Source organism: Kogia breviceps, chromosome 6 (genome assembly GCF_026419965.1).
Source record: "Kogia breviceps isolate mKogBre1 chromosome 6, mKogBre1 haplotype 1, whole genome shotgun sequence".
Lineage (NCBI taxonomy): Eukaryota > Metazoa > Chordata > Mammalia > Artiodactyla > Physeteridae > Kogia > Kogia breviceps.
In genome coordinates, this window is record NC_081315.1 from 61,430,694 (window position 1) to 61,447,119 (window position 16,426).

A 16,426-nucleotide genomic window follows, 5' to 3' on the forward strand; every position below is an offset into this window, starting at 1 on the left:
CTTTGAAGTATGCATTATTGAAGCTGGTATAAAAGCACTGCTTACAGGTTTTCCTTCAGAGTCATTCAAAGAAACTACTGTATGTGGGGCAGGAAAACCTATGAATTAGGCAGTTCCTAATATACCCATTTCCTGTGTTGAAATCTCTATGAAACATAAGATTGCGTTGTATATGACCAGTAACATTGTGCTGACATGATCTTTTCCCTCCTTGGTGTTTTCCAACTTATATAAAATGTTCCCTTTCAAGAAAATGAAGGTATTATACAGATGTTTATTTCCTTTTTAATTGAATCCATGCTTGTCCACTAATAAACCCTATGGAAATTATATGACTCATACAATCTTACCTTCATTTTAAACAAATTACATCAATGTTTGAAAGGTAGAATGCACATCAACTTCCATTTCACTAAAAAAAGTATAGTCAAGTAGATCTTTAATTTTTTATTTTCTGGATAAAAATATGATACAGAGCCAGTGAGAAATTCTAAAGAGTAGAGATTATGGAGCCATATTCAGCTGAGTTTGATTCTTGGATTTCCCACTTATTATACACTAAGTTCTTCAACTCTACAATCTGAGTTTCCCCACCAATCATATGGGGATCATAATTTTCATATAGTTCAGATACTTCTATAATAAAATTATACCATGTTTAAAGCACAAATTAGCCTAATCCTTAGTAGGTGTTTAATAAATTATAAATAGTATGTGTTGTGTTAGTTCAGGTCCTCTAGAAGCAGAGTCTAAGATGCAGATTTTAGTGCAAGTGATTACATGAGAAAGTTTTCGCATATGAAACCTGTTAAGGGAATGAGGGATGCATGATTGTATAGAAGAAAAAGGTAGGCAGAGATGTGGTTTCAGTGGAAATCTAACCTCAGTCTGATCACACAGGGGGCTCTGGAGCATGAATTGTATCAGATTCGTTCTGCCTTGAGGTAAGGGAGATGTGCTTATATACACTCTCTGTCCCCTTTCCTGTGTCCATCAATTAATTCTCAGCTGCCATAGGGGTTGGGGGAGGAGGGAAAGTGGCTCCAGTCACCAAAGGACAATCCTTTCTGAGGGAAGTGCAAGTGTGAACCATTAGCCATTAACACCTGCAGCATCTGGAACTGAGTGTACCAGCCTGGGAAAGGGGACCTAGGAGGGACCCCACCAACATACTCTTCAAATGCAAAAGCTCAGTTTCAGCCATTTTTGAAAGAAAAGAATGCCCCTCTTTCAATAATGTAATCTTATAGACAAAACATATTTTTAAAATATTTAAATTTATCAATCACTTTTATATAAAATTTTATTTCTTTAGTGTTACCTTTCCATAATCATTTGAATTAAAATAAAATGTATTATACTGCAAAGACCTCTTCATTTACAAATAATCAGAAGTCCAGACATGGTTTTCAGGTCCAGAAATTTTGCATATATTAATAAGCTTTCCCATTTAAGTCTTATTTCCACTAGTACATGTCCCCATATAGATAGAATGTTTTGTTAGGATTGACAGAATCAATGCCTAGTGACTCTACTCATGAGTGAGCAACGAACCTCACGTTTGAGTGCATTCATCAAAGATATGTTTGTGAATATAGTAAGAAATAAAGTCATCATAAGGAATGGAGATACAGTTTATTACCTGCTAAACACAATGCATTTTCAGATCTAGTACAATATTTTTGGATGCTTTTGGTTGTTTGTGGGATATGAAAAAGAGTAAACTTGATATATGGTTACCAAAATTTGAAAATGAATCTCTTTGCCACATTATGGAGTTATTATATCCCCAATGTTCTGTGCAAACCAGTTACCTTGGTTCTTTGTCTAATGGTGAAATATAATAGAATTGTTCAGATATTAACAAATGTCTGAATATCCTAAGAATGCGACACTTTTCTCCATAAATGAAAATAGAGCTAAAAATGTTTTTTTAAAAAAGCACCAGTTTACTGACATCAAGTGCCCTGATATGAAAGATTTTGTGAATTTCCAAGTCCACAGTCCCTTAACCACCAATCCAAAATCCACAAAGTTCTGAAAACCAAAGGACTTTTTAAGTTTGGAATAAAGTAAATTGGCATTGAAACCTGACCTGACATGAGGGTCTTTATGGGGTTTATCTCATTTACTGTGACTATCCTTTTAGTTCATCACAGAAAAATCAATGTGTTAGATTAATAGATGCTGTCCTAGGCTTCTGTGGGAATGTGGATTGATATTTGAATATCCACCATGTTACCTTACCAAAATTCATATATTCTGAATTCTAAAACAATTCTAGCTCCAGAGATTTCAGATAAAAGTTATTAACCTGTATACATATAATACAAAGTATTACTTATGGTGCAGTGAGCTGTATAAGAAAACAAAACACATCTTAGTGGTTTAATACAATAAAAATTTATTGCTCTCTCATTTTATGCTCAGTCTCTTGTCCAAGTTAAACTCACAGTAGGGCTTTTTCTGTTTCTTGCATTCATTCAGGAACCTATATTGATAGATGTGCTCTATTATCTTCATTATATAGCTTCTGAAAATGCTCATGATATTGAGAATCCACTCAGGGAAGAGAGAGAGGAGAATCATGCAGACGTTTCTTTATGGGTCAAGCCTGGACGTGTTGTTTACAGTACTCTGTCCCACTTCTCGTGCTTAGGACTCAGTCACATGGCCTCACCTAATTGGGATGACTGGGAAATGCAGTCTAGCTGAGTGACAGGGGGAAAAGGAAATGTGATTGATGAGCTCCTAGATGTTCCTGGGGTCTGCCACATATACATATGTACACATTATATTATGTATATATATATATTGCTGTGTCATATTCCCAAAATGTTTATTCACAGAAAAATTATTTTTTAATTAAGGCCATCAGTGATCTTTAGTAAATGAATGATGTTTACACTTCTAAAAATAATGGGCAAACTCTGAAAAAGAAGAATAATGGTGTGGGTAACCAGTTTTACCAGATAATAATACACATTAAAAATCTATCATTACTAAGTCAATATGGTACTGGAGTGTGAAAAGATAGTAGGCTCAACTATGCTAGTAATCAGAGAAATGAAAATTAAAATGAGTTACAGTTCATGCCCATAAGATCTGCAAAAATTAAAAGGACTGATCTTTCCAAATGCAGGTGAGGATGTGAAGAAGTAGGAAACCATGTTCAGAGATGGCAGGAGAGTGCATTGTTAAGTGCACTTCAGCTATGGCAATATCTGGTTGAAAGAAAGATGTACACAATCTTTAAACTAGTAGATATATATCTACTTAGATATATATCTAAGAGAAACTGTCAATCATATATATAAGAAGATAATTACAAGTAAGTGCATTATAGCATTGCTTAGAATAGCAAATTAACTTAAATGTTCACAGACATGAGAACAAGTTGTGGTCTGTTTATGGAGTGGGATATTGTACAGCAGTCAATGAGAAAAGCTAGGTGTATTCTGTATATCAACGTAGAGTCATCTTAAAAACATCATTTTAAGTTAAAAGAAAAAAAGTGTGTTTCAGAATGACATGTGCAGGATGACCCTCCCTCAGTCACTGACAAGCTCTGTTCCTTTCTATGTCTCAGTTTCCTTATCTGCCTATTGAACTAATCACGTATTAAGTTAGTAGAATTGGTGTGAAGTTTAAAGGAACTAACACAAGCAAAGTGCTTGGAACTCTATTTGGAGCACAGTAAATTCTCAACAAATACCATTATTAAAAACATTTATGTAAGCTTTAAAAAATACAAAGTCACTGATCATTTTTTACGGATATACTCATGTTCTAATTGTATAAAAACTTCATGGGGTCAATATACACCAGACTTTGGAAAGTGGTTATATTGTACAAGGTAAGAAGAGGTTGGAAAGGAAAGAGGGGAGAAGAATAGAATTGAAGAACAGACTTTTATGTAATGTTTTATTTCTTTAAAATTTATGATGCCGGTATGGGAGAATGTAAAGATTTAAGCAAGTTACTTAGCTGGATGTTGGCTAAGGTGTATTAGTTATGGTAGTTATGTTAATAAATATTATTCATGCTAATATTTTCTGTAATTTTCTTTATGCTTAAAATATTTCATAGTCATAAATGGAAGGAAAAACAGATTATAATATTTTTGGAAAAAAATTTTAAATGAGTGAGTTTAAATTTTTATAAGGAAGTAAACAAAAAATGCAGCCAAGAGGTCAAACACACAGGGCAAATTTTGGGGTGGCAGCTCACAATTCTTTTGCCTCTGAGAATGGAACCCAGATCCAGAAGAGGGCCTCCAGAGGCCACAGGTGTCCTGCTTTCCCCTATACATCCAGATGACTGATTCATATTGGGTCAATAGGATGTTCTCTGGTGGGAAGTGACATTAGAAATGCTGAGATACACAACCAAGAAGTCACTGACGCTAAGAGAAATGGTTCATGAACTCCAATTGCTGAGTTATCTGAGCTGCCTATGTATCTACTCTTACGTTTTGAACATTCAATCCTGCCTTTGAATCTGGGAGATATTGCAGGACTGTTCCAATAAAACCTCCATTTTGCTTAAATTAGAGTCCAATTCCTGGCTTACAGCAAGGGAACCTACAATCTTAAAATTAGTAATGTTTATCTCTGATAGAGAGGGGATAATCATTTAGCAGAATCCTTTTGTGGGAATATGATATTTCCAATTTCATCCAGAAGAAACCTCCAAAAGCGTTGGTAGAGTTGGAATCTATGGATTCATGCTCCATGTGAATCTAAGAAACCTATTACTTCCTCTAAACCCAGTTCTGTGTACTTCTCACACAGCAATTCAAAGGTTAATTGAAACAAATTTTGGAGAGATGCAATGCAAAATGCTGTGAGTCCAGTGAAATGTAAAATTAATGGATGTGCCAATTGTGGTGAATACAGAAGAGCTTTTATTTTTTTATGTTATATGTTAATTAAATTATACATCTGATACTCTATATAAGTGAGGAAACATTTACAGATTGTTTTGTATTTGGACATGTGCAGTGGAGACCCAGTACATTCATGAGGCTATTTGACCATTGATGCAACATATAGTAATATTTCTTTCTTCAAATCCATAAATTTTAAGAAAAAACTTCTGGCTGCTTAATGTTAATGAACACAAGGATTTTCATAAAGTGAGTGATACAAAAACAACAGGAAAAGAAAATTTCTTGATACATAAAATATGCTCTCAGCAATGAATGAATTAACTAACTCTTCTGTCAACAGATGGTTTCACTTCCTGAAATTAACAGAGGATCTTGTAAGGAAGTTTCTACTGAAAATTAGCTGTTTACTGTAATAAATAATAGAGCTGACCTTCAGAACAATAAGAGAGATATAACAAAGATTGCTCTTTAACATTTATTAACATTTTTGCTCAACCTAATTTGCAAAACGTGATGGTGAATTTGACAGAAAGTTGTAGTACCTAATAGTTCTAATTTAATGTTTGTGGTGTTAGGAAAAAATTATGTTACATTTAGAAGATTTTTTCTTTTGATTTTTCAATTGAATATAATTTAGAACTTTAAGAGATTAGTAGATATATTCTTAGCAAGGTCTGGATCACAAACAGAAACTTAGCAGCCATGTTGATTTCTCTTTTCCTCTTTAACTCCAGTATGTGGTGAATTAATTAAGTGCTCTTCTTTTTTCCCACGTTCTCCAATCCAAGCAAAGGTATATGTTATAGCTCTAAACACATGACAAGATTGTGTTCCTTTAGATGAGAAAAATAGTGTAGTGTTGCCGGGTGCCTTTCTTTGGACCAGTTCTACATGTCTGACCATTGCTGGTCTCTATATTTACTAATCTTGGGTAGAGAGGTTCCAGGGGAGGGACCAGATCTGTACCAATGTCTTCATTAAACTCAAGATAGCAAGAATACCTGCTTCCTTTGGCATGGTAGGGGGTCAAATACATTTATACTCAACTTTAGCTCTTGAGAGATGGAAGAAAAATCTCAGAAGGATCATTTTATGTGTCACTCTTTTTTTTTTTTTTTAGAAATTTCTATTCCTCTTCATATTTGATCAACAGAGCCTTTGCAGTGTTTACAAATTACAATTACAATTAAGATAATTGTCTTTTATTGAATGTTCACTTTTTGTTGGTACTTGTAATTTGTCAAATTTATTAGCATAATGTTATGCATAACATTCGTTGATCATTTTATCATCTGTAAGATCTATAGTGATATCCACTTTCATTCCTGATATTGGCAGTTTGTGTCTTCTCTTTTTCCCTGAGCTGTCTGGCCCTGTAGTTTACCAATATTATTGATATCCTTATAGAATCCATTATTTGCTTCATTGATTTTCTTTATTAATTTCATATTGTTTATGCCATTGATATCTGCCCTTTATTATCTTTTTTCTTCTGCTTACTTTGGGTTAATTTGTTCTTTTTCTAGTTTCTTAAGATGAAAGTTTAAGTCATTGATTTGATATTTTTTTTCTTTTCTAATACAGGTGTTTTAGTGCTATGTATTACACTCTAAGCACTGCTTTAGCTCCAGCAGATATTTTGATAGGTCATGTTTTCATTTTCATGCAATTCATTTGATATGCAGTACAAATTACTTTCTGATTTCTCCTTGAACTTCTTTTTGGCCCATGAGTTATCTAAAAGTTATTATTTAGTTGCCAAATATTTGGGTATTTTCCAGCTTCTAAGATTGCCCCAAGGTCTAATATTAATTTATTAACTTTGATTACCTATGCCTCTTCTTCCTTTACTGCCATAGTCTTAGTTAAGATCAACAGACTAATATAGCACTGTTTGAGATCAACAGACTAATATATCACTGTTCTAGCTGATGTTCTTTCATCCTAGTATTGTGTTCTTACGTGATCCCTGAGGAGACTAGAGGTTTTGGGTTTTTGTTTGTTAATTTTCTCTGTTGCCTAAATTACTTCTTTGTCTTCTGGGGGAAATCATTTTATATGTATCTTTGTCTATCATGTTGCAAGATTTTTCATTCATGTTTAAGAAAAAGGCAACATAAAAGCTGACTATGAGCTCTGTTGGGTTTTGCATTAACCTGTGATTGGTCAAGGAGCTTACCATAATGCAGCAGCCCTCTTAAATATGGAAGATCTTGATCCGTGGCTGTTCTGATTCTCCCCAGGGACTTTGTGCAGGTTCTTTAGATATTAATCTTCAATTCTTTGGGTGTTTGAGGTCAGGACTGTCTAGTTACTGATAAATCTGTTCATGCAGGTGGAGTATATTTTGATTGGCTTTCTTGTTTCTAGCTCACTTCTTAGCCTTTGACACTTATGTAAGTGGAATCTCTGAGTTCTGAGCTTCTCCAAGGCTCGGCTGATAAAACTGGTTTCCTACTTGGATGCAGTCCTCTCCCTATTCCGTCCTGCCATCTATTCTTCCTTTCCTCCTTTGTGAATAGGCCCAGTTATACCTGATTCTCTTTTATTAATAATGACAGGTATATTTTAATCCTTGATAGTTACAGAGCTATATTTTTAAAAATAGAATTATGCCATTGTATCCTCACCACCAAGAATCCAACGTTTGATATGAGCATAGTGTGTTCATATAGATGTATAATTTATAAATTATACAAGAAAATGTTCTGTTCATTTATTAATGTAATTTTTGGTAAAGCAGATTTTCCCATATTTTAAAGATTTCTAGGAATACTAAGAAATGTAATATATGCACCAAATTATATAGGAACTCTTTGGGTGTTATGTTGAGGGGGCTTGTTCAACACTTTGTGTGTATGTGTGGCTCTGCAATAGGTGTTATTTGATAGGCCAGAACTAAGGTGACTTCTTAATTAAATGCTTTCTACCTTATTGGACTGGGGTTAAAAATAAAATGACATCTCAATTATTTGAGAACTAATATGCTGAAATGAATATAAAATTCAACCAAATGCTGTTGTTCTGAAGACCTAAGGAATAAGGTATTGTTGAAAGAATTCTGCATACCACTTTGGCATCTGTAGTCAGGTTTGAAATATTTATTATGTATGTATTTACTGTGTGTTTTCCAAGGTAGTGGAGTTCTTAAAGATTCTTGGTGTAATATTTGGGGAGAAGAAACATCCAGTTCCAAAATATTTTCTCTTTTGGGAGAAGCAAAGTTGGCAGGGCATGGACTATGTAGCACTCTACATCTGGCCCATGGTGAGGGCTCCCATCACACTTACCAGTCTTTGTGTGATTCACCTGAAGGAAATAGAATTAAGAAAACAAAAGATGTCATTTTCTATTGTTATCTTTTTGGAGTCTGGGGGACAGAGAGGGATTATGGAAGGAGGACAAAGAGAAGGGAGGGAGGGAGGGAGGAGAGAAAGACAAGATACATTTGACACCAATTTCATCATGTACCATAGCATCTTAGAAATGAAGGGAGCGGAATGCATGTTGTTCAGCCCTTTTCCAATATGTAAATCCCTTTTTCAGCTTCTCTGACAGAATAGTTTAAATACTTTCATTGGCAGGGAGCTCATTTCTCTGTAGGTTGTCATTTACATTTCAGATCCAACAGTTAGATCTGGGAAAAATCTGCCTCCTCTTAGTTACTTGTCTTCTGGAATAATATAAAATAATGCTGCTGCCATACTGATTTTTGAGGATAGCTTTCATTTTTTTCTTTTATATTTTCTGGCCTTTTTAAGTTAAATTTTTTATTTCCTTCAATCACTCTTTATTTAAACATTCAGTATTCTGATTGATTTTTTTCTTGAAATTCCCTAATTTTCAGTGTCCCTTAACAAACTTCTTAAAATTGAATTATAACATACATGTAAAAGTACACAACTTGTAAATATGCAGCTTCATAAATTACCATAAATGAACAAACCCTTTGATCAATACCCCGAATAAGAACATTACAGATGTCAAAAAAGCCCCCTCTGTGCCCATTTATTCACTACTCTCCTACCCCCAAATATAATCATATTCTGATTTCTAACACCATTGAACAGTTTTGTCATTTTTGAAATTTTATATAAATAAAACCAGATTGTCTGAGTTCTTTCACTCAATATGTTGTTTGTGAGACCATCCATGTTGTTGTGTATAGTTGTAGTATATAATATTTCATTTCTGTGGTTTTTCACTGTATAATAACACAATTTATTTTTCTATTTTACTGTTATGGACTGTGGATTGTTTACAGTTTGGGGCTGCTAAGAATGATGGTGCTATGAACATTCTTGCACATGCCTTTGTGTGCATATGTGCATGAACATTTCTATTTCTATTGGATATAAACTTATAAATGAAATTGTCAGGTCATAAGTTATATATATATTTAGATTTAGTAGATAATGCCAACCACTTTCCAAAGTGATTGAGCCAATTTACATTCCCAGCAATCATGTATGAGAGTCCCTATTGCCTCAGTCTCATTAACATTCATTTATTTTAATTTTTGATTTTAGAAATTCTAATAAGTGTGTGATGTTATCTCATTGTGATTTAAATTGGCATTTCTCTGATTATTGATGAGGTCTTCCATATGTTCATTGGTCATTTGGATATCCTTTTCTGAGAAGTGTTCAAGACTCTTCCATTTTTCTACTGTAATTTTTTGCCTTTTTCTAATTGATTTAAGGCATTTTCCATATATTCAGGATAAAAAGTCTTTGTTGATTGTTTGTGCTGGAAATATCTTCTCCCACTCCGTACCTTGACTTTTTGCTCTCTTAATGAAAGTTCCTAGTTTTAATGTAGTCTAATTTATTAATCATTTCCTTTATGGCTAGAGCTTTTTTTTTTTTTTATCCTGTTTAAGATATCTATGCTATTCCAAGATCATAAATATATATTACTATGTTCCAGTAGTTTTATTGTTTAATGTTTACATTAGATGTATATTTTACCTGCAATTAGTTTTTCAAATATGGTGTGAAGTAGAGGTCAACTTCCCCTGAGATACCTATTGTACATCCTAACAAAGATGCCAAGCTGGCATAGATATAAAAATTTGGATTTCCAAGTGGAGGTCTGCATTGAAGTTAAAGTTTTAGGAGTGTTCAGTGTGCAAGATGCTGCTTAAAGTTATGAGATTGATTGCTATTGCTAGATAAATGAGCATAGATTGAGAAGAAGCCTGAAGGCAGAGCCCAAGGTCATGCCAACACGTCACCTAAAATTACATTCAGTACTCTGCTACATGTTAGTGTGGAGTACAGCATATTAACATAGGGCAGAGTGTACTATAGATTCTGGCCATCTGAATACCACCTTCAGTAGTGCATCCCATGATTGTGCTGGCTTATGCCACAGTCAAGGCAGAACATAGACTTAGTTCAATGTTATGGCAAACCAGAATGTCATATTTTTTAATATGAATTGTTAAGCCAAATGCTTCATTCTGCACTAATGGCATTAATTAGTTGTCATATAAAAGCAACAATTTATATTTTTTTCTTGAGCATTTTATGAGGTTTTCATGTTATTCAGGTTATTTGTCTCAACCTATCAGGATATTTTGGAATTCTAAATAATTAATCCAACATGTTAGCTATCTGTCATACATACAGACATTCAACATTTATAGATTTGATAAGCAAGGGACTAATAGGGAATATTGGATACTACAGGATCATATCTTGAAATCTTTGGTACACTAAAAACCTTCCTCCTCTAGCTAACATCGCTACCAATCTCAAACCTTGTTTCAGCAAAACTGTTCAACTATGTCTAACTTACTGTCATCCAGATCATATTTCCTCAGCTTTTCTAGGAAGGAAATCTTGAGAGAAGCCATCTTTGTTTGAAATCTCACTTTAGGTAGTCTTGAGTGGGGCACCTAATGCTGAAATCTTGCCTACATTCTTGTCAGAGTAAATTACTTCCAGTGTCAATTTATTTCACCTCTGCAAGAAGGAATATCCACAACATGGTATGATGCATGCCCAAATGTCACATTTGGCCTCCAGCCACCTCCAACAGTGTGAAAGTAAAAACTGTGCAGAGTAGCTTTTATTCAGCCAAATTCAAGAAGAAAAAGTCCCTGAGCATACATTCATTTCAGCTGCAACATTTACGAAGTGCCTGTTTTATGCAATGCACTGTTTTAGATGTTATGAAGAGTGTAACATGAATTATGGATCCCTGCCATCACACCATATACCTAATTTAGAGGTCTGTCACTTATATTGCTAGTGAGTCCACAACTCTATAATTTTCTTCATTTTCCATGTAATTTGTTCCCAGATCGTTTCCTGTGATATCATTGCTTCTTTGAGACACCTCTTTGTTACAAGGTGCTTTTCTAAGTTCTTTCCAGCAGTGACAGTATTTGACTCTTTACAGCCACATACCTAATATTCCTATCCTGTGAACCACCTTTGATTCTCTACTGTCATACAGAGGGTTGACCATGAGAAATAAGGACACTGAGTCTTTTAGAGGTTAAGTCATGTAGTTTGTGGCCAGCGGGGTCTAGAAAATAAATGCCCTCATGTCCAGTTCTATTCTTCTTTCACTAGTCCACAAAGTGGGACTTCAGAATTGCAGAGGCATTGAATTTAAGGAGCCTTATTAACAATGAATACAGACTCAAAACTCTCTTGGGTGTACCTCATGACCGTGTTGTTGTGAATTTCATGTAAAATGAGGTACTGCCGCTCCTGATCTTGCAAGCTACTACTGTTACACTCCTAGGAAATCTTTGAGGTCTGAAACTTGTGTTTAGATTACAAGGGATCATTTATTCCTGAAACATTTACAGTAGTGTTTTTATAAGGCATGTGACCAAATCATAATATGTGCCTTTAGTGATGAAGGAATAAATGTTGTTGATTATCAGTTGGAAACTTGGATGTTATACACTTGAAATTGGGATACAAAACAAAACAAAAAGCTAAAGATGACCAGATCTCAAAGAGAAAAATTAGTAATCCATGAATAATAAACAGAGAAAATATTTTTAAAAGGTAGGGTGTCAGAATACCTCTGAGATCAGTTTAACATATATGATCCGCACTTATGTATAGCAGATTACCTAGATTCAAACTGACCTTGGCCACTGTATGGGAGCAGTATTTTTGAAAGAATGAGCTGTACTAAAACAGTTTCTGCAATATATTAGGCACAAATATGCTCTCCTTCCATGTTAGGCATGCAGAACTTTTTCCCACCTATTTATTTTTCCTTAAACAAACATATTATCTGATATAACTAGTCCAAAGAAAATTTTCTCTTCCTCTATGTGAATGAACTCCCCTCTTACCCTTTTGCTAATTCCTGGAGTTCTGATGTAGTTCAAGATCTTATATTACATCCATGTCACTTTTTGGAATCACTTCAGTGGTATAGTGACTTGAATTATTTTCAAGTATTTAATCAGCTTCTGTTTGTCGGTTTTCTCCTTTGACAGTGTAAATTTATTTTCCAAATGCAAATGTATGATAATACAGACTGGCCTCCGTGTGCTGTTATGAGGTTTGAAACAAAAAATAAGCTTTTTTCTTAAAGTCTTTTATAGCTGCAAAAAGTGGCAAAATTAAGACTGCTTCATCAAGTCTGTTCTGTAGCCATCATGACAGTTATTAAATACTGTGGCTGTTTCTTTTCTTTTCATCATTGAAAAATTAAGATGTTTTTCCATGGGAATGAACAGCTCCTAAAGGAATGGTTCTGGGTTTCCAAAATCTAAGGAAGAAGTTTTCTAATAAATGGATTTAGACTTATTCTGTGATTTTAAAAAATAGTAGATGCTGGATTCAGGGTTTTAGATTTATAGCTGAGCTCTGATATTTACTAGCTTGAGCACTTTGGGGAAAATGATATGCCCTTTCTGTACCTCAGTTTCCTCAGTTATGGAATAAGGATGATAGTGGCTCTCAGTCATTGGATTATGGAATGCTTTAAATTAGGTAGAGTGTGTGATGTGCTTAGTGAGTGCTCAATAAATATTAGTTATTATTAAGGTTTACACACAAGATTATTATATAAAGTAGTGACCTTCCCAGAGGGTTGAAGAATGGCATCACTAGGAAAGATTAATAAGGTTCAGTTATCTTTTGTATACAGGTGATGAAATTGAGACTCAGAGGTGACAGGTTATTATAGCTATCTTAATTACCTAACAAGGTAAATTGAAGAGGTTAAGCTTTTAATCTCACTGTTTTATCATACAGCATTATTTAAAGTGGAAATTTGTACTAGTATAACTTAACTTTTGTACTAGTATAACTTAACTAGTATAACTTAACTAGTATAACTTAAATTTTGAGTTTATCTGATTCGGATACTTAAATTTTTTCATTTGATGAAATTTCCTTAATGGAAAATATACCATAGTTTGTGCATTTTGAGATGTAAGTGGTATGAATAAATAAACAATAAATACTGTTGTAGTTTGAGGACATTATATATGATTTCTCTGTTCCTCACCTAAATTTGGATTTGATTGAGAGAAGATCCTAAAATCAGACAGAATGGGAAAATGATACTGATCTTCAAACAGATATATAAATGTATATTGAATGGGTGGCTTAGGATGAAAGCAAATGGGCTCGCCATTCCTGTTCTTTTTCCCAGGATAGATTTTGGAGCAACTAGCCTAAAGGGAAAGTTCGCTCTACAGAGTGAAGTTTTCGTTTACCTAGGATCACTACACCACTTCACAGTTACAGCTTTTTTAGCTCTACCTAGTTGAGAGAAGCAAGGATTACTAACTTGTCCATTTCTGTAGGGAGGAGTAAGAGGTAGAACAAGGCAGTTTTCTTAAAAATCCAGAGGTTCCAAGTAAGTGTAGATGAGGAGAATTCAGGGATGAAACCCTAGATGCAGGCCTGTTAAAGTTGGACTACCTGGCAAGAATGTTGGTAGTCACTGCAGTTGTGTAAGATTATCATTATACTAAAGGCTCTAGCTTAAGAAATAACCTAATGAAATAAAAAACATATATGTAAACATGGAAAGGAAGAATTCAAAGAATCAATAGTGGACGATGATGTCATTTTTTCAAAGTTCAAGAGAACTAAATGAAAAATTATTGAAAGTACTAGGTAAGAAGACCAAATATCAGATCTTTACCTTCTGCCAGAGAATTCCAGGCTAAAAATTTAAATATAAAAAGTGATTAATCGAGAGACAAATCCAGCAGCCCTGGTGACTAACCTCTTTTCCTTTCTTGGTAGCTTAGCAGAGAACTGGCTCAGAAGGTGTAAGTTAGTTCAACAGAAGAACAGTCACTGGGGTCCAAAGGCAACCCCTTTCTAACAGGGCCATCCCCTGATGAGAAGGTTTCTACTGATACAGATCCCATAGATTTCCCTGATCCTTAGCCTTACAAATATGTGGGGTGTTACTGACGCGAACTTCCTCTCTGCTGGAATATTGGCCATGTGCACATGGATATGAGCAGTGGATGATGAGAGTTGAGGGCTGGGAATGCTGTGTATTCTACTGCTTCTCTGCTTGTCAATTTTCTCTCGGTAACCCCCATGTTCTATCTGCACTGTAAAGTGTTGGTGGTGTTTGCCCATGACTGGCAACTAGGAAGCAAAGAGGGACACCCACGTTTCAAGGTGAACACAGGAAAACAATCAATAATCAAAGTATGAGTCGTACAAAAGTATGAATTGCACATCACATCAGAAAGGCAGAATGGGTAGATGTCAGTGACCTTGGATTGGACACGTGTCCCCTGAGGCCAGTGTGATACCAGAAGGAAAAATTTAACCCTGGGAGGATCAAAAAGAGAACAGGGAGGAGGAGAATTCTGAGCCATCAGAATATTTTTCTCAGAGAAAGTGTGTTTAAAGTAACTGAGTTTATTTTACACTTGCACGATTACATATTTTGCCACCAGTTGAAATGGGGACTCACAAGGTAAGTTCAGTTACACAGAAAAAATCTTAAAGCTCCATTTTTCATGGCTGAGTTATGTAAAATTCATACCTCAGTTAAAAAAGAAATTGTTATGTGTATCCTACTTGAGGTCATGTTAAGATAATTTATTCATATTGTAAAAAGTGGGAGTTAGATGATTTTCATTGAAGAGATACTTCTGTACAAATACATTTTCTTTTGAACAACATTTACTTTTCAACCAAATGCTTAATAAGTATGTCTGTGACTATATTTTCCAAGAGTAAAAAGTGGCCTAATGGGAGAAGAAAAATACCAAAATTATTTTCCTAATGTGTTTCCATAATAATAATTTTTCCTTAAACATAAAAGAAGTTACACTAATACATCTAACTCTAGATACAGACTGGAAAACTGAAAAACTAGGTTATATAGCCAAGAGGAAATAACATTATGAAATACTCCTACTGATTTACTACATTACCTTTTAAATAAAAGAAATAGAAACAAATGTTAGGAATGTTCTTTCAAGAATGAGCTTTTTGCTTGTGGTATTTCATTCTGGCTCTAAACATAACCTACAAATGAAATGAAAAGAGGACATTTTTTTGTTTTTATAGAAAACCAAAAATAGTTTGTTTTGTCACCTGCTTGATAACACTTCATTATGCCAGCTTTCTTTTTTTGATTTTGAATCTTTTTCTTGAGAAATAATTTTAAACTATAGAAAAGACACAAGAATAATATAGACAGCATCTGTATACCTTTTACCCAGATTCACCTATTGTAACCTATCATTTTTTTTTTTTTTATTCGGTATGCGGGCCTCTCACTGTTGTGGCCTCTCCCGTTGCGGAGCACAGGCTCCGGACGCGCAGGCCTAGCGGCCATGGCTCACGGGCTTAGTTGCTCCGCAGCATGTGGGATCTTCCCGGACCAGGGCACGAACCCGTGTCCCCTGCATCGGCAGGCGGATTCTCAACCACTGCGCCACCAGGGAAGCCCTAACCTATCATTTTTAATGACACTTTTCAAAATTTTATTATATTGAGTACTTAAAAATTAGTCATGCTGCATTGTTTTGTGCGTTTCATGGGCAACAGCCCTGCTTCCAGGGAGGGACAGCTCTAGCCAGTCCACACAAGTCCTCTTAGGGCAACAGGAGACAAATTGCCTTTCTTTTGTAATTCTAAGAGGGGCCACTCCACTTGTTGAAAGAAGAGTCAGTGAAGCTCCCAACAATTCTACCTAATGAATAAATTAAAAAACAATAAATAAATAAATGTGTTAGCAAGTAAATAAGTCTTAACAATAGGTATACATTTTAAAAGTGAAAGTCCCATTTTCCAATCTCACTACTCCTTCTGCAACTAACAGTATCTGGTAAATCTTTCCAGAAAAATTCTACGGATGTACAAAGATATATGGCCATCATTATAGCAATAGGTATATATTGGGTTGGCCAAAAAGTTAGTTTGGGTTTTTCCGTAAGATGTTATGGAAAAACCCAAACTAACTTTTTGGCAAACCCAATAGTTATAGACATGTATAGAATTATAAATACACTTGTAAGTGGAATTACAGATATAGATTTAGAAAACCTTTTCCATATATAGTCTA

At 34.7% G+C, this 16,426-nt stretch overlaps 1 protein-coding gene across 1 annotated transcript in view; it reads left to right on the forward strand.

Moving 5' to 3' along the window:
* Positions 1–16,426, forward strand: part of CFAP299 (cilia and flagella associated protein 299) — a 582,341-nt gene that overhangs the window by 241,877 nt on the left and 324,038 nt on the right. The window lies entirely within an intron of this gene.